Source organism: Coptis chinensis, chromosome 9 (assembly GCF_015680905.1).
Source record: "Coptis chinensis isolate HL-2020 chromosome 9, ASM1568090v1, whole genome shotgun sequence".
NCBI lineage: Eukaryota > Viridiplantae > Streptophyta > Magnoliopsida > Ranunculales > Ranunculaceae > Coptis > Coptis chinensis.
Window position 1 is genome coordinate 46,773,827 of NC_141464.1, and position 18,765 is coordinate 46,792,591.

The 18,765-nt window shown below is 35.0% G+C and overlaps 2 long non-coding RNA genes across 3 annotated transcripts; both read left to right on the top strand.

The window, feature by feature from the left end:
- Nucleotides 1-711: 711 nt before the first annotated feature.
- LOC147476316 (uncharacterized) lies at nt 712-1,742 on the top strand. The gene is made up of 3 exons (XR_015208623.1): nt 712-1,096; nt 1,176-1,263; nt 1,362-1,742. It is a non-coding gene; the product is annotated as an uncharacterized LOC147476316 (long non-coding RNA).
- A 12-nt stretch (nt 1,743-1,754) lies between these two features.
- LOC147476317 (uncharacterized) lies at nt 1,755-2,495 on the top strand. Of its 2 annotated transcripts, XR_015208622.1 has the most exons (3): nt 1,755-1,898; nt 2,016-2,057; nt 2,143-2,495. It is a non-coding gene; the product is annotated as an uncharacterized LOC147476317 (long non-coding RNA). The 2 variants fall into 2 exon arrangements; XR_015208621.1 differs by having other exon boundaries at nt 2,016-2,495.
- The last annotated feature ends 16,270 nt before the right edge of the window (nt 2,496-18,765 follow it).

Here is an 18,765-nt window from a genome sequence, read left to right on the forward strand (position 1 = left end):
CTTTAGTATATAGATAGTAGATAGATAGTCCCACATTGGTTATCCACCACATCAGGTCGGGTTCAGGCTTGGGTTTGTGCTTATTGTTGTGGGTAGTGGTTGGACCAATTGCCTAAACTTGTTTTGTTTTTTTTCTTGAGCAACAAGTTTTGGTGTTCTATTAGGAGTTGGTCTCTCTTCCTTATCTGTTTAGGAGACCGACCTAACCTCTATAAATAGGACTGTGAGTCCATAGAGGGGAGATACTTTAATAGATCAAAAACCCATCTCAGAGAAATAGAAACAATAGCATATCCTATTCTTCTTCTCTTCTTCCTGTAGCCGCCAGAGAGAGTTATATTGCTGTTTTAGAGGGTAGTCTGTTCTAGTGCAAAGTCGACTGCTGTTAACCATTGAATCCTGTGAGGAAGACGCCATTGTTGCCTTTCTGTACCATTGGAAGGGGCGAAATCTTTCCTTAAAGACAGCCTAATCCGCGCCTTGGTTATTACCTGTTAATTCTGTCCTTGTTTACTGTTCCTTCTGCTCTACTCTAGTTGCTGTGTTGATACAACTATTCTAACAATGAGCAGGGTCAAATATGCGTGACTACCAGAAGGCTCAATATCCTTTGTTAGCTACCTAGGTTCAGTGACGCGAAAACACTGTCCAATTTCCTATGAGCACTGGAAGGATGTCCCTGACCAAATCAAGGTTATGATATATGGAAGCTTGTTACGGTCTGTTTCAGGCTTCTTTCAGTCTGACCCCTTACCATTCTAATTACCTTAAAAAAATTTAATCTAGTGTTTTGAAAACAGGATGATTATACTGTCTCTTCGACCTACAAAACTCAAATCCTTCAAAGAATTAATAAACAGTGGGGAGAGTTCAAGAGCAAGCTTCGGTCTAAACATTATGAAAATGTGATACAGACTTGGAAAGAATAAGAAACTGTCCAGGAGGTGTTTGGCACAAAGATTGGGTCACATTTGTCGGCAACCAGTCAACACCAAATGCACAGGCTCGGCCCAGTAAGGGCAAGTCTGCAAGAGAGGCTTTAAAGACTCCACACACATATGGTAGGCGAGGAGCAGCAAGAACAAATAAGGCCATGGTAATTCTCTAGTTTTATATTGATTTGTTTAAATGTCTATAGATATTGTCCTGATTATATTTGTGGGGGAACATTCTAGGCTGAAAGAAGTGCGAGCTTAAGCCATCAGAAGCAAAGTGCCTCACCAAAGGTCTCAAGGCCTAGTGCAGCCAGATCTGAAGATCTTGGTACAAAACATATTTTGGTATCAGTTTTTCCTAGCAATTATGTATGAATAATGTTTGTATTTTCACTGAACACTGAGATTAGTAATTGATTACTTTAGGTCCCTTTAAACAAAAGAAGGTGGTTTATTTTAATGATGATGGGTACCTGTGGGAGAAGGTTCAGTGTCCTTCACCAGCAACCTCGGTTTGCTAACGCGGAGACACTGTCCAATTACCTATGAGCAGTGGTGGGATGTGCCTGATCAAATTAAGGAGATGATTTGGAAACGTGTCACTGTTAGTTTGTGCTTTGTTTAGACTTCTAGTTCACTTTTATTGAAGTATTGGTCTTATCGCAGGATCGATATATTGTTACTGCAAGATTTAAAGAACAAATCCTCCAAAAGGTTAGCAAACATTGGAGAGAGTTTAAGAGCCATCTGCGGTCTAAATATTTTGATAGATATAATATAGATGAAGAAAGAAAGAGAAATTTTCCTTGAGGTGTTAGATCAAAAGACTGGAGCATATTTGTTGACAACCAGTCAACACCGGATGCACAGGCTCGGAGGAGGAGAGGAAAATCTGCAAGAGAGGCTATGAAGACCCCACACAAATCTGGTAGATGAGGAGCAGCAAGAACAGCCGAGGAATTGGTACCCTTTTCTCATATGAATTTCATGTTGCTATTTTGAAAGTATACCCGCTCAGCAATAGTGCCACCATATACTTTGCTCATGTACCTATCTAACCATTTACTCTTCCCTGCACAGGAGCTCGTCAATGCAATCGTACCTTCCAGCTCCTGCTTAGAGGTAGAAAGTCACACTGTTCAAGGTAAAAACGTTCATGCTTGGCTTGTCAGTCCAGGATTGATATTTCATCTTCTGCTCCTGCCAGGAATCAACTTCAACGGGTAAAGAGGGTGCAGCTCTCTTTGATGAACAGAATGTTGATCTAAAGAAGCAAGTTATTGCCCCGACTCCCTGAGTCCCGAGGGAGCAAAATGAGTATCAAGGGCTTGGGATCTTACTTCTTACCTACAGTTTTAACATTCAAACTCGTAGCCTATAGTAGGAAATATTTTCGAAAACATCCCAGTTGTAGCTCATATTTACATGGAAAAATTTCCCGGCGCATATCATAGTAGGAAACGATTCATATCTGCAATGATTTTTTAAGACCAGGACATGAATCTTGATTTCGTGTAGTTAACACTTGATTTGGCGTTTAATTTATCATGATTTCAATGATTTGTTTCCAGATTAACTCGAACATTTCTTCTATATAACATTTGAACACTAAATCCAACACAGAAATTAGTCAATTGATTCATCTTTAGTTTTCAGAAACTTGTTTTCATCACTTGAACACATTTGTATGGGGAATACGCTACACTCGTTTGTACAATATTCCATCACTTTAATCAATGCCGCTTTCTTTCTTGGTATGTGTGAAAAATTTCAAGAAACACAATATTTTCTAAATAGAGGCTGACGGTGTTCTTGTGTTTTGTATTAGATACTAGATTTTGGACTCCGGCATACGCCTTCGAATCAGAATATATTTTATTGAAAATAAACTGAAATACGTTAATGAGCAGCAATTATGGTGCATAAGTACTTGGAAACTATGGGATCAAATTGAGAAAATCTCTTCACTTTCTGGTTTAAGATATTAAGCCGTAATCTTCAAATAAAATTATCTTAAACTCGATCTAGCTTGTATAATAGTTTTCTTAGATTTATGGTGATTTAGCGGTAAATCATCAACGCTCTTTGTGGTTTAAGATATTAAGCCGTAATTTTCAAATGGAATTATCTTAAACTCGGTCTAGCTTGTATAATAGTTTTCTTAAATTTATAGTGATTTAGCGATAAATCATCACCGCTCTTTGTGGTTTAAAATAATAAGCCGTAATTTTCAAATGAAATTATCTTGAATTCGATCTAGCTTGTATAATAGTTTTTTTAGATTTATGATGATTTAGCGGTAAATCATCACCGCTCGGCTTACATATTAATGTGTACAAATCATTAAAATATCTATCAAATCACTAAAACAGATTGATTGTTTCCATATCTTCAAAGAATGCACTACTCCCACTTGAAAAATTTTATCATATGAATGTGTTCTACGATGAATTGATGAATACAAAAAAAATTCTCTTTCAAGAAAATGTGTTCACCTACTTAAAATAATCCCCAAAGTATTTTCTCTTTTTCTAGATGATTGTTTGTATACGTGCAAAATATACTTATTCAATTCTAACATGAATAACAGAGAAGATCATGTCGTTCTATGTCTTTCGTCAATGTGGACATGTCAAAGTGTTAACGTAAGATTGGGTGGGTAAAATGAGTAATGGCCATTAATTTTTATATTTGAACAATCTAATAATCAAATGGATGGAATAAAAGTGTGTCTTTCAAATAACATTCCCTTTCCAAACTTGAAGCTTCTAACGCACACCTTGAACTTACAATAAAATGTTCAAATATTCCATCTTATTCCACATTTTTCCTTATTTCTTATAGTAGATTTATCTATTCTCAATGTTTTTGCAAGCACATTGCAAAACAAAGTTCAGATGAAGAAATAGTACCACAAAGTTCTTCCAATATTGCGCTAATGTTGAAAATGTTAAGTTTGATAGTATCAATAAAGTGCTACAAAAATAAGTATAACAATAATTCACACAAGCACTCTCTCTTTTGGACCAAAGAATTATCATCCATCAATTATCAGTGGAACACTCATAAGAATTTTTAAGTTAAGATTTATTTTACTCCAAAATTATTAAAATTCTTACAACCGAAAAATGTTTAGGTAGTTTTCTTTGCAACCAAAGTTTGTTGCGTATCGAATAAATGTTGTTGAGCTATTGCAAGTTCAACTGTAGTTCCATCACTTTGAAATGCTCATCACAATATAAATTCAATGATAGCTTTCTTATGCAATACCAAGAGTAGCTCATATAGGACATCATATTATTATACAACTTGGCAAGATCCTACTCCATGACGATATGGACATTCTATAAGCATCCACACCCATTTATGAAGTTAGAGAGGTGACACATACTTGGTAGGATCCTACTCCATGATATAGGCATTTTATAAGCATCCTGATCCATATCTTTTAGCACTATCACATCTTCTTGCACTCAGAATGAGCACAAATTTTGAAAATTTATTTTTAGCATTATCCCATCTTCTTGTACTCGGGAAAAAAAGGAACAAAACTTAGGAAACCAAAGACAGCCGCCTCGATCAGTTAATTTAATCCTTGCTCTTGAATGAAGTAATTTCACTCACCGTATTTTGTATTTGTTATAAGAGTCAGTTTCAATTTCTGTTCCAGGAGCTTAAATGAAATGTAAGAAGGTTGTATATATTTAGTTCAAAGAAAGCCAATGTATTGTTTATAAATGAAATTAGTTAAGTACATATACTTAAGGTTTTGCTTACCATTTGGGCCCTAAAGAAAACCGTCCCAAGTGCCAAATACAATTTTTCTTTTGAGTTCATTTGTGTTTCCCAATGATATCCGAATAAAAAATCTAGATTGTTATAGTCAGCTCTTATTGTGATGGAAAAAGCTCTATGGATTCACATGTAAATGTACTCTATTGCTCTATATACATTGAATAGAAAAACAACATTACATGCATAACTATACATTACATCTACCTGTTTCCAAATATGACTATTGGTGATCGTCCGATCCTTTCATAGTGTTCTTAAACCGATAGAAGCACAGTTCTCTACATTAATGAGAAAGAACTTCGAAGAGTTTGCACCTTGGCATTTGATCTCGTGTTAACTTTGACATTTTTTGAATCGAGTGTTCAAGTGTATGTATGTGAGAGGTTGTGTTTGGATGATTATTAGATATATCATTAGATTGTCTAAAGAAACAATGTCATACAAAGAAGCATAAATCAAATGTGCAAATAAAAGCACCCCTTCATAATAAGCCAATGTTCTTTTTACAAGTTTAGACTTTCAATATGTATTATCATATTGTATCCTGCATGTGTTTCAAAATCAGAATGAGATTCAAGAAAGAAAAACGAAAATGAAGAAAAGTGCATATGTAAAGAACTTGGGAGAGTTTGCACCTTGACATTTGATCTCGTGTTAACTTTGGCATTTTCTTAATCGAAAGTTTCGAAAGTGTATGTATGTGAGAGGTTGTGTTTGGATGATTATTAGATATATCATTAGATTGTCTAAAAGAAACAATGTCATACAAAGAAGCATAAATCAAATGTGCAAATAAAAGCACCCCTTCATAATAAGCCGGTGTTGTTTTTTGAGGTTTAGACTTTTAATATATATTATCATATTGTAGTCTGCATGTGTTTGAAAATTAGAATGAGATTCAATAAAGAAAAAAAGAAAAGAAAGAAAAAGTACATATGTTAAAAATGTGAAAGTGCGTGATGGGTATTCGGCACTTACTCGAAGTATATTGGCCTACTTCTTATGAAGTTAATAACCAACAACAAATGCAAATTCCGGATATATGAAAGGGTTATCACGAATAACATTTTGAGTGTTCTAATTCGCATATCTCACATAATTCTTAGAGAATGTGGTGAACCGTTGGAAGCTGATTTTACACCCTATAAATAAGTTATTAATTGAAGAATATGTAGTGTTTTTGAGGCCGCGTTAAGGATATATTCGAAATAAGTTGGTGTTTTATCATAGACACTAAAACTGTATGATTTGTAATATGAAATTAGCTTCTACAAATCACCTATTTCTTAGCAATTTTTTTATTTGATAAAATATATAAGAATTGGAACACTAAAAGTGTTTGATTTGTTATAGGAAATTACCTTCTACAAATCACCTATTTTTTAGCAATTTTTTTATTTGATCAAATATATAAGAATTGGAAATACACTCAAACTCTCTAAATATAAGAATTAGAAATACACTCAAAATCTCCAAAGAGATTCTATGTACGTGGGATTGTAGGCTATTAGAAAAGACTATCTTTCATATTAAAGTGCCACATAGGAGAGAGAAAATGATATCTCTCATATTAGAGTGCCACATATTGTAAGCTATTAGAAAAGACTATCTTTCATATTAGAGTGCCACATAGGAGAGAGAAAATAATATCTCTCATATTAGAGTGCCACATAGGAGAGAGAAAATTTTCTTTTAGAGGTCTCTGCTTTAGTATATAGATTTAGCACTATCACATCTTCTTGCACTCAGAATGAGCACAAATTTTGAAAATTTATTTTTAGCATTATCCCATCTTCTTGTACTCGGGAAAAAAAGGAACAAAACTTAGGAAACCAAAGACAGCCTCCTCGATCAGTTAATTTAATCCTTGCTCTTGAATGAAGTAATTTCACTCACCGTATTTTGTATTTGTTATAAGAGTCAGTTCCAATTTCTGTTCCAGGAGCTGAAATGAAATGTAAGAAGGTTGTATATATTTAGTTCAAAGAAAGCCAATGTATTATTTATAAATGAAATTAGTTAAGTACATATACTTAAGGTTTTGCTTACCATTTGGGCCCTAAAGAAAACCGTCCCAAGTGCCAAATACAATTTTTCTTTTGAGTTCATTTGTGTTTCCCAATGATATCTGAATAAAAAATCTAGATTGTTATAGTCAGCTCTTATTGTGATGGAAAAAGCTCTATGGATTCACATGTAAATGTACTCTATTGCTCTATATACATTGAATAGAAAAACAACATTACATGCATAACTATACATTACATCTACCTGTTTCCAAATATGACTATTGGTGATCGTCCGATCCTTTCATAGTGTTCTTAAACCGATAGAAGCACAGTTCTCTACATTAATGAGAAAGAACTTCGAAGAGTTTGCACCTTGGCATTTGATCTCGTGTTAACTTTGACATTTTCTGAATCAAGTGTTCAAGTGTATGTATGTGAGAGGTTGTGTTTGGATGATTATTAGATATATCATTAGATTGTCTAAAGAAACAATGTCATACAAAGAAGCATAAATCAAATGTGCAAATAAAAGCACCCCTTCATAATAAGCCAATGTTCTTTTTACAAGTTTAGACTTTCAATATGTATTATCATATTGTATCCTGCATGTGTTTCAAAATCAGAATGAGATTCAAGAAAGAAAAACGAAAATGAAGAAAAGTGCATATGTAAAGAACTTGGGAGAGTTTGCACCTTGACATTTGATCTCGTGTTAACTTTGGCATTTTCTTAATCGAGTGTTCGAGTGTATGTATGTGAGAGGTTGTGTTTGGATGATTATTAGATATATCATTAGATTGTCTAAAGAAACAATGTCATACAAAGAAGCATAAATCAAATGTGCAAATAAAAGCACCCCTTCATAATAAGCCGGTGTTGTTTTTACAGGTTTAGACTTTTAATATATATTATCATATTGTAGTCTGCATGTGTTTGAAAATTAGAATGAGATTCAATAAAGAAAAACGAAAAGAAAGAAAAGTACATATGTTAAAAATGTGAAAGTGCGTGATGGGTATTCGGGCACTTACTCTGGAAGTATATTGGCCTACTTCTTATGAAGTTAATAACCAACAACAAATGCAAATTCCAGATATATGAAAGGGTTATGCGAATAACATTTTGAGTGTTCTAATTCGGTATATCTCACATAATTCTTAGAGAATGTGGTGAACCGTTGGAAGCTGATTTTACACCTTATAAATAAGTTATTAATTGAAGAATATGTAGTGTTTTTGAGGCCGCGTTAAAGATATATTCGAAATAAGTTGGTGTTTTATCATAGACACTAAAACTGTATGATTTGTAATATGAAATTAGCTTCTACAAATCACCTATTTCTTAGCAATTTTTTTATTTGATAAAATATATAAGAATTAGAACACTAAAAGTGTTTGATTTGTTATAGGAAATTACCTTCTACAAATCACCTATTTTTTAGCAATTTTTTTATTTGATCAAATATATAAGAATTGGAAATACACTCAAACTCTCTAAATATAAGAATTAGAAATACACTCAAAATCTCCAAAGAGATTCTATGTACGTGGGATTGTAGGCTATTAGAAAAGACTATCTTTCATATTAAAGTGCCACATAGGAGAGAGAAAATGATATCTCTCATATTAGAGTGCCACATATTGTAGGCTATTAGAAAAGACTATCTTTCATATTAGAGTGCCACATAGGAGAGAGAAAATTTTCTTTTAGAGGTCTCTGCTTTAGTATATAGATAGTAGATTAGACGTAGTTTTTGGGAACTAGAAAAGTTTTGGTAAATGATGATATCAAAATTTCACAGGAAAAATCTGTGATATTTAATTGCCGATATGTTAATGTCGGTAAATATGGGATGGCAAAGTTTTAAAGTTCGACTACAATGTCGAAATTTATTTTCTATTTGGCAAATTAGATTCCAGATAAAATTTCATTACATGACAAATTAACAATTCAGGGATGTGTTGGGTCTACGAATTTAGGTTGTACTAATGTTCATGGCTTTAGAGCCTTTATATCAACCGAATAATAATGCTTTCGCATTCAGCATCATACCCACAAATACGTACAGATTTATACACTAACTAGGGTTTGCCCATGCCGTACGACACTGATAACCTCAGCACAACTTTGGCGCTATCTTAAAGCATTCCCAATGCAAGCAACAAGTTTTCATCTCTACGTAGGGTAATTTCCCCTCTTTGCTACCTTTCTGGTGAAAAGCTACGAGGGTGGTTGTCCAATGCAGAGGTGACTTTAAAACGTTGGACGGAATGTTTCATTCCGTTTGAATGTAAAAAATGAAAAAATATCGAAAAAAAAAAGTCGGACAGAATGAAACATCCCATCCGAAGAAAATAAAAATTGAAAAAACTTGCAGGACGGAATGTCGAAAAAAAATAAAAAATAGTCGCGAGATGGAATAAAAGGTCCCGTCCGAAGTTCATAACTCAGTAGCTATCTCTGTAGCAAGTGCTACTCTCATTGTCACTAAGTTACAAGCTACCGGATTTGTCACCCTTGCATTGGGCAAGGGTTTTTGGCTCCATAAGGGTGACAAGTCCCTATTTCCCCTCATAGTGACTTGTATTGGGAATGCCCTTAAAAACCAAAGATTAGCACATACTAAACTCCCCCAAAGGCAAAAGCTTAGCTCACCTCGAGTGCTACTCTATTGATCATACATATACCTCAAGCTACCCTAGTGAGATACATATACCTCGAACCACAAATTCGATGATCTTATCTTCTAATTACACGTGTCATCTCCTCCATACGTGGACAAAATTACAGCATTGGACAAAATTATAGCATTCTTAAAATTTAAACCATATCCAAATAAAATTTCATAAGAATCTACCCACTTACCTAACATTTTAATAGCGACATAATTTTGATTAACTGAGAAGTAACACAAAAGAAAAAAGAAGTCAGCACAACTGAAAAGTGTGCTCATATAGGTTCTACTATATGCACAATCTCGTTTGCCTACGAAGCAACAAAATAACTGACAATTCAACAAAGTCATATATTTACAACACCGTCAAATTGCATCATGAAAACTATATATTCAATTCAGATTTTGCAGTTCACATTTTCAAGTGAGGCAGTAAACTTGAACACATTTCCCGAACAAATATGGTTGAATAGCTATTCAGCTGCAACATGTGCATGAGATTTCCACTTAAATCCATGATCTTGAACCGGTTGCCAATCAATAGAAAGCATGAATAAGTTGGCAAATAAAAGAGATAAGCAAGGGCAAATCCAACTAAAGGGATTAAAAAATTATTCCAAAGGCAAAAGCATTAGGTTCGGACACTCTCAAAAGAGAACACCATCATCTGCTAACTGAGATTGAAAATCCAGAATGATGGGAATAACTAACATGCAACAAATATCTAATGACAATCAACCTAATTGACTCTTTACTATACTGAGTATATAAGAGTGAAGTTCAAAAATGAGACTCGATCCAATATCAGCAACTGTTAAACGAAAATTTGATATTAACCAATCAAATTGGTTAAATAGTTTCAGCTTTAGGATTCTACTAATCCACTAACACTGAAAAACTTGTACCCAATAAACAAAAAAACTAAAGTATAAAAAGTATAGCTAAAAATGACAATTGTATCTTTGAGTACAGCGAAGGGAGCATTCAAATTGATAATTCAAATTGACAATTATCGGAGCCAAGGCCTATGGGCTTGGGATTACCACCAACTTTGTAGCGGAGTGCTATGCCATTGTTATGGCAGCGAAACTAGCAGTGGTAAAAGGTTGGAATCATTTATGGATAGAAAGTGATTCACTAGCTACTATCATAGCTCTTAGTAGGGACAACGCTCCTTGGGTGCTCAAAGCAAGATGGCTTCGAGCAACCCATAAACTCTCTAGCTGGAGACTGTCCCACACCTACCGCGAAGCAAATTTTGGCGCTGATGCTATTGCCAAGATGGGAGCAACTCTAAACCAAGGTGAGGAGTGGTGGAGCTCCGGCAGACCCAGCTTTGTCTCTAGCCTAGAAAGTCCCTACAGGACTTACTACCGGTTTAACTAAACTAGGAAGAATTTTTTTCCTTTTGCTACCTTTGGATGTAAGCTGTCTACTCTCGATGTAACATTCTTTATTAGATAAATAAAATATCCCTACTTGCGTGCATAAAAAAAAACAAATTGACAATTGTCACCTCCTTTCTGTCATCAATGTCACACATTCTGACAACAACATACTAAGAATTACTAAACAAATCAAACTAATTGAGAACCATTTAATTGCTTATAGAAGAAAGAGGACAACAACAACATATTTATATAAATGTAACCACAACAACACATCACAAAACAAAATTCATAATTTTCTAAACAACTTCTTGGGAAATTAGTTTACACTAAGATACTTCGAGAAGAATTGAACTTGCGACTGTCAGTGTTGACCCAAGAAGTAGGGAGCAAATGACTTACCAACAGAAGCTAAATTCAACACCATTGTTGTTTTGTCGTGTCTTTTGAATATGTACTTGTCAATGTATTTAACACAACGTATCCCAGTGCAGTCAATCATTTTAAAAATGTAAGGATTGTATAGAACCACATCCTTATTATCAACTGCATGCTCTCTATAATACTATATGAATATGTAGTACCGCAATCTATTTTGTTCAATGGCAGCCAATGCATCAACAATGAATTCCTAAAACAAAAGAAGAAATAAATATATACCCCTTGGATTGGCAATGCAATAGCAGTTGTAAGCAATAGTAGTTATAAGCAAGAAATACCGGGAAGCCAAGAGGTCGGTTGAAGATTGAGCCTATCATGGGGGCAACAAAAGTACGTATGTTCTGCTTTGAAGGTTCGACAAAAAGGTGCAAATGGCATTTCCCTTTGTTGAGAATTGGTCGCATTGCAATCTATATAAACCAAATATTTTGAAAGAGAGTTCAAAAACGCTAAAGAAGTTCAATTTAAAGAGTGTTAGGAGAACGTATATGTACATCTATAAAGAAGTATATGTCCAAATCCAACACAATAAATGTATATCTATGAAGTATAATTGGTAAGTCAAAATAGATAGTATGAAAATATGAAATAAAAAACAAAGTGGAGACAAAAAAACAAAAGCAAAAAGCTGAAATGGGTAAATTCTTAATGAATAAATTGATGTATATCTATAAAGCATAATTTAAACTTGATGGATACTATGAACATAACATAACAACAAGATTTTATGATAACGTAATATGTATATAAGCATGAGTATGTGTAGAAAAATAAATGGAAGTGAAACACTTCATGGACAATGCATCAGGCCATTAACTGGTAATCATAAGCAAAGTTTAATTAAACCTCATCTACATGGGAACTGAACGGCGGGAGATGAGATAGAAGAAGATTATCAGTTGGGCGCTGCACATTTATAATTAATTCAAAAGAAGAAATAAATACTATGTGGATTGACAATGCAACTTAGCCATCCAATAAAAGTCGCAAGCAAAAAATACTCGGAAGCTAGGACATGTTTATTCTGCTTTGAAGGTTCCTCAGAAGGGTCCAAAGGGCATTTCCCTCTGTCAAGAATTGGTCGCGCTTGAAGCTATATAAACCAAAGAGAGTTCAAATATGAGATGAATACAGTAACTAAACGATTACAAATTCAAACACAGAAGCTATCATTAATATTTATTGGCGATAGTAGTACTTTGGGAGCGAGCAGGTTGTTGAGGAGTAGGTGGTTGAAGGTAGAGTCTATCTTGGACTGGAACAAAAATATTTGTTTTCTTGTCCGAAGGATTCCTAGAAGGGTTCATTGGACGACGTTTACCCTTATCCAGCACAAATAACGAATGTAAAAAGATACGCATCCAAACTGAAACTTTGTTTTCTAACATGGAGAAGTACTAAGTGACGCAATATGTAGCCAAACTGAAACTTTTGGACAATGCATGAGCAATTATAGTATTACATTTTAATTAAAGCTCATCTTACATGAGAACTGGATGGCGGGAGATGAGATAGATGAACACTATCCGATGGGCGCTGCACATTTATAAAGCAAAAGAAGAAATAAGACAATGTAATATACATAAGCAACTAGTGTAGAAAAATAATTCGCAAGTGGGAAAATGAGATTCATAAAGTCAGTATATTAAATGGTAGTGAAACACTTTATGGACATGATACATCAGGCCATTACATTTTTTTTTAAAAATTAAAACTCATCTTACATGGGAACCGGATGGCGGGAGATTAGATAGAGGAACCCTATCCGATGGGCGTTGCACATTTATAAAGCAATATAATAAATAAGGCAATGTAACTTAGCATAATACAATGTAAGCAAGAAATACCTAGAAGCCATGAGGCGGTTGAAGATTGAGCCTATCTTGGGGGGCAACAAAGACATGTTTGTTCTAGTTTGAAGGTTCCTTAGAGGCTGGAGTCCATAGGACGTTTCCCTTTGTCAAGAATTGGTTGCGTAGGAAGCTATAAATATTTAAAAGAGAGTTCAAAAATGTAATGTGAAACCAATAAGAGTGTTAGGACAATTTGGGTAACTCAAAGTCAGTAACGTATATTGGTGATAGTAATACCTGGGAGCGAGCAGGTCGTTGAGGAGTTGGTGGCTGAAGGTAGAGTCCATCTTGGACTAGAACATAAATATTGTTTTTGTCGTTCGAAGGATCCTTATAAGGGTTCATTGGACGTTTACCCTTATCTATGGGATCTTGTAGAAACAAATAGAAATAGATACTTGATCAATAAAACATGTAGAAACAAACATAAAAAGTTAGGTGGGGATAACAAAATGTTGCTTTCCTGCACGTACCATTGAAAGTCGAATCTGCAATGAAAAAGGGCGCCTAAAATAAAGACAAAGTAGCAATGATTATTTCGCATGTAAAGATAATAGTAATTAGGCATAAACACAGATAAAAATTAGGTGGCAGTAAATAAAACAAAGGGGATTAAAAAAATTAGAAGAAAGCGCACTTCACAACAAGAAAGCGCATCTAAAAAAATTATGAAGTAACAATAATTAGTCGAAAACATATTGAAGACCGACAACACTACTGCCCTTTTTCGTAGTAAAAAAAATAAAGATATTGGGGTAGTGGAGCACATATAAAACATAAAGGAAAGGGGAAAAAAATGATGGTCGACATTGACTTCGAAATATGTATTAGACGGGATTAAATAAAACAATGGGAAAAAAAATCAGACGGTAACAGATGGTAGTAAATCAGACCACCAAGTGTGCCCTACTTGGATATCTACTACACTTTATGAGACCATAGTCATTTTCTTTAGGGTGATCTGATGTAAGGTCATATCCTTGTTACAGTCTTAACCAAAACTCTCTTAACCATAACTTCACAAAGAAAATAAGATCAAAAGATACTCTTATATTGTAGTCTGAAGAAACAATAAGATCAGGAAATATTAGCAACCCAAAAACTTCCATGTATGACAAATGTGTCATCTTCAGACGCTTGAGACAGACACTTCAGAGAAGTGCTATGTGCAAGGGTCTTGAGAGCTTAATGGTGCATAGGCCTAAGAGATCACAATTAATCACTGAAACCTTTTACAAGGGCTGTGAAAATTGTTCCATCAGCCTTCACTTTAACATGTTAGGTTAATACACTATACACATGGAGAAAGTGAGAAGTCTCTGATCATCGTGAACCTCTATAAGCAACGGGTCTGTTTTTCTTCGATCTCTGCTGTCTGTACCTTGATAACATCTGCCTGCGTAAAAGGGATAGGTTTACGATGATCAAGTTCCTGCCAAATAAACTTCAGATTTGAAAAATATGTTGATAACGGCCTCCCCACCTGCTTTGTTGCCATAGCTTTACAAGATAAATCATAAAATATTAATTTATCAGCACCTTCATAGAAACTACGAGAAACAACATCCCAAACATATTTTGCAGTAAGTAAACAAATGAATAATAACATTACCTCCGCTTCCATAGAATTGATAAGCCATCCTTTCACAATAGCATCATCCATAACCCATTTATCATAAGTGGCAGCACCTATATTAGGTTTTGGAGTGGTTCCGATAAGATATCCCTTCTTGCCTCTGCCAACAACAAACATAGTCACAAATTGCGACTATACATCAAAGTTAGGGCCTTTCAACTTGATCCCACCAGGAATTGACATCGGTTCTGATACCACCAACACGTTCATCGTCGATGGGACAACAAGAGCATCAGATGTTGCGGAGTTCACCATCGTATGAGATATGAAATAATATGCTTCGTAGTATTGGTTTAGAGAGTAAAGTAGTAGGCTCTTAGGGTTTTGTAGAAAACCTTGCTTCTGATACCAACTAGAATTAAGAGTTAATGTAAAGATTGAATATATATTCAGTGATAGTTAGATTGTTACATTGAGAAAAACTAATGTTTAAATAGGAGTGACTTAGTACATAAATATGGAAAGATAGATCAGAGAATTATACCTAAATCCTAGAGATAAGATCTTACCATATTAACCTATATCTAGACTATGCCGATATATTCCAATAGTATTCAACAAAAATGTGAGTGGAATTGCCTCATGCCAACTCATTAAGTTAGCCTTAGCCCCCCTTGAATAAGAGGGAAGTAGTAATAGAAAGGACCACATATAGTTCAATAGCCACGGGAGCAATTCCCACCCTGATACAAGTTGATAAAAATCTCGGGCATCACTCCAAATGACATGCGAATTTAAAGTATGTCCGGACGTCCTGTTTTATAGGTCTAATGTGTTGATTTCTAATTTTTAAACTTGAATGTCACTCTGACGTCCTCTTTAAATTAAACTCAAACGTCACTCCAAGTGACGTCCGAGTTTAAAATCTCCCTGGATTTTACACCCCTCCCCCCATTAGATATGCCCTTAAACAGAGGTGGGAAGTTATAACTTTTCATTTGCAACGGGCTGTCGCTATTCTCTTTTCCAAACTTTTTAAAACACAGACGTGGGTTAAAGTGACGTGCATTCTCTTCAAATTTCACTTTTAAAAACTTGGGACACACTGTTTACTCTTTGTTTCCACACTACCATTGGAATAGCCACATGGGGTGTATCTTTACAGATTTTAGAAATGAGGGTGTAAAATCCTAGTGGCGCCTACATGGAGCCTATGTGGAGGTATAGTTTTACATGCTCCATTGGAGATGCCCTTAATCCGAACTTCCGAAGTGTATCTCATGGAGTACAATTTGAATTGAATCCTCATTGTATATATAGTCCTTGGAGAACGTGCTTTTTGGATTACAATAAATTCATTGTTTGAGTTTTTTTTTTTTAATAGAACTTGGTAATTTTTTGGCATTGCAAATTCATGCACGAAATCTGGAGCCCAGAGCCTAGCTAGATACTTGTCGGTGACAAATAAATCATCATTATATAACGGGGGGAATGGTTATATGAACTCCACTAAAACAAACTCCAAATGAACTCCACCACTTAACTCAATGAATTAGAAGCTGATTTTTAGTGCAGATGTTCTCCACATAATAGAGATCATCCTCACAAAAAATCAGCTCCTTTGAAGATGTACACCTCATCAAAAATCGTTTAGAAAGTTATGAAATTATCCAATGGTCTAGATTTTTTTTTTAAATTCGATACAACTTTTGACAATTTTATTTTTTTTAATCATTTAAGGGTTATAGCTTACCCTAACCTGCATTAGAATGAAATCTCTCATACATGTACCCAATTCTATCACTTTCCACTATCACAAAAGTCATAGACTTAATTAGTAGGGGGATATATACCAAACATAACTCCTTGTCGTCCATCTGCAGCACTAGGCTTTGCAATATAGTCTGCAGCATATATGGTTACATTTTCTATACTCATGCCTTACTTCTACATGCTCATACATAGTTAATAAATGCTTAATAGTGGCAGTAACATTTAGACAATACCAAGGACTCTCTTCAGCACCTAAGATAACATTAATTAACTGCCCTGAGTTTGATTCAACCACTATGTTCTTTATACCTAGCATCAACCCTGCTCCAGTCCTATTTCAATTCCTTTTATCTCTTGCATCAAAACAGATCGAGCTCCAACACTTCATGTGTAAGTAATGACTCAGACTCAGCTGTATTTCTTCTTTCTCAAAATATCATTCCATTTGCGTATACATTCGTTCACTGTGTTGCTCAATCCTAGAGCCGCCTTTACTCTCGACCAAACCTCTTTTGAGAAGTTACAGTTGAAGAACATATGTTTGGAGTTCTCTCTGTGATAGTTGCATAAGCTACACTCCTACTGAGTTAACACCTTTCTCTAAATAAGCCTATCCTGCGTAGAAATAATGCAACCTGCAAACAATTGCGAAGATATAAAGGAGTGTTTGGGTATATTATACTTCCCCCCACACAACCTATACTATACCATTTAACTTTCTCTTTCAGTGTCTTGAGCAACATGTAGGCATATTTTGTGGTATATCTCCCTATGCTTGTACCAGTCCACACAACTTTGTCATCTATTAGTCTGCTGAAAATGTCTGTATGAAGAATTTGAGTTTTTAAGTCACAATCCGGTAAGTTCAGCACTATATCATTCCATATTCCATCAATTAGAAGTTTTTTAACTTTTGCATCATCAGGTAAGTGTAAGAGCGAATTTGCATGTACATTATTCTATAGTAAAGTTGAAAAGACCCATGGATCATGCCATAGACTGGTGCTTCTTCCATTTGCAATATACGTACTTGATGTGCTTCATGAAAATTTTCTTATATTTGAGCACACATTGCCACACCCAAGAATAGTCAGCTGGTACCTTCATAGTCCAGAAATGCTAAGTTGGTAAGCCCACACCCACTTGGTCCACAAGGTATCCTCCTTGCTAGCAACTTTAAACACAAGTCCACAATATGCTGCTTTCCACGTTTTTGCATTAATTATGCTCAAACCCCCTTCACTCTTGTCAGTCTTAGAGTTTCATAACTAGCCTTATGCATCTTTCTCTTAATTTCAGCACTGGACCATATAAAAATCTATTGCATAGTTTAGCCACATTATCCATCACCTCAACTAGTAGTATAAAAGTTTTAGCCCAATAGGTATGAAAAGAAGAGAGCACGGACTGGATCAATTGTAGTCTTTCTGTATAAGTGAGAAATCTATTTTTCCAATTTGATATTATAATAGTAACTTTATCTAGTAGCGGCAAATAATCCCTTGCACCTAGTTTGGATGAGGTAAGAGGTAACCCCAAGTAATTCACGGGTGGAGTCACCAAGTTAACTCCAAGAATTCCTGCTAAAACTTAGCCATTTTCTTGCGTGATACTCCCTGTGAGTAAAGTAGTCTTCATGGAGTTAAGTTTTAACCCAATAAGAAGAGAAAAGTTATCAAGAATGTTCTTCACTGAATGTATGGACTCACTCTCTCCTTTACAGAACAAAAAAATGTCATCTGCGAAACATAAGTGTGTGATTCAATTCTGACCCTCTTGCATCTCGGGTGGTACTTCATGTCTTTTGAGCAGATTCCATTCTTCAGAAGTCCTCCCAAAACTTCCATGACCATCACAAAAAGATAAGGGGACAGGGGGTCGCTTTGTCTCAGGGTTTACAGGGTAATTTCTCAATTAGACCATGATAATGTCAATTCCTTCTCAATTAGACCACGCCCACACATTTTGACTTTTCAAAGGTTTTTTTGACTGTTTTGCACTTGCGCATACTTCTAGATAAGAACCACGTGAACATGCAAATTCACATTTGTCAGTTTCGTCTGTTCCCAACGTGTTGTGATTTGTGTTAATTAACAACCACACGATTATGTTGAGATGAAAACTTTAAAATGAAGGGCCAAGATCGGTTTCGCCATTTTGGATCAAATCATAAAGTTTCATCCAGATACAACAAAGGGCAAAATCGATTTCGCAATTTTTTTACTGTATCGTTGAAAGGGAAGTTTGATTGTTGAGATTAGAAAGTAAAGTTTGATGGTTCAAATGATGATAAAGATAATAGACATATTATAGTGCAAAAT